The sequence below is a fragment of the Frankliniella occidentalis genome, unplaced genomic scaffold (assembly GCF_000697945.3).
Source record: "Frankliniella occidentalis isolate FOCC.00 unplaced genomic scaffold, Focc_3.1 Scaffold58, whole genome shotgun sequence".
In the NCBI taxonomy this organism is placed as follows: Eukaryota; Metazoa; Arthropoda; class Insecta; order Thysanoptera; family Thripidae; genus Frankliniella; species Frankliniella occidentalis.
The window spans coordinates 601,942-602,961 of record NW_026267188.1 but is presented as its reverse complement, the minus strand read 5'-3'; the positions used below and the strand labels follow the sequence as shown (position 1 = coordinate 602,961).

The 1,020-nt window shown below is 58.2% G+C and overlaps 1 protein-coding gene across 1 annotated transcript in view; it reads left to right on the top strand.

Moving 5' to 3' along the window:
• Window positions 1-1,020, top strand: part of LOC113212756 (teneurin-a-like) — a 495,982-nt gene that overhangs the window by 196,131 nt on the left and 298,831 nt on the right. The gene's annotated exons all lie outside the window — the stretch shown is intronic.

The following is a 1,020-nucleotide window of genomic DNA, read 5'->3' as shown; positions in this document are numbered from 1 at the left end:
GGTGGGGCGGGGCAGGGCGGGGCGGGGAAGCGCGCCTCTTAGTGTAATGAGGGGCTTCTGCTGCTGGACCGAAAGAGAGGAAAGGGGGCGGAGGAGGGGGGACTCAGACCCTGGAGTGGAGGACAGAAAGGAATACACGGTGTGTTGTATACGTAGCGTTTTAAAGCCCTGAGAATGTGCCGCTGCTTTTCCAGGATCCGCTGGTGAAACGTGAAAACGTGTATCAAGGAGCTTGTGTTTATAGTTTTTCTTGGTATATTTCGAGCAGGTTGCGGCGGCTTCTGAGGTCCCCAGCGGGAGGGGGCGCTGCCAGCACCGCAGGGGGCAGGCTGGCGGGTGATTACCGCTGACGGCCTAATCCAAGGACAGGGGAGCGGGCTGGCAGGGCGGGCCGGGCGGGCTGTCCTCCTAGTCGACCTCCTTCAGGACCTCCTCGGCCTGCTGGTCCCGGGACGGCACGGCACGGCTGATGGGTGCGCTATTGCAAACAATCCGCTCGGATCGGCTGCCGGACCCGCGCTCTGTCACCTCATCCGTCCATCATCTGTCTCACATTTAATGAAATAAAAACCCTAGTGTGTAAATATGTTTTGACACTTGTAGGTCTTGGAATTTTTGTTAACACGCTTCAGCGAAGTATAGTTTCCCTTGAAGTTCTGCACTTGAAGTTCTCAAGCGATCGAATGGAACTTCGCACACCTGCATGTGGGCGACATTTACGCACAGTTGCGTTGCTAGTGCCGCTAGTAGTGCAGTCGGATGGGTCGCAAGCCACTTCAAAGGTCCTGAGTGTGCGGACGTACGTCATCGGTTCGCTCCTCTGCGCTGAAAAGGCAGCGTGGGGCGGTGCAGGGTATGTCGGCGTGTTCTGCATGACATGCTCGCGCCGGCGCCCACAGCTCCCAGCCGCCCCGAGGAGGTAAGGGGGTTGTAAGGGGGGTTGTGTTCCGGGTCAGAGGGATGCAGATGAAACCGTGTCCCCTCGCCCTTCCCCCTTCTGTCTCATTGCTATAGCAACCC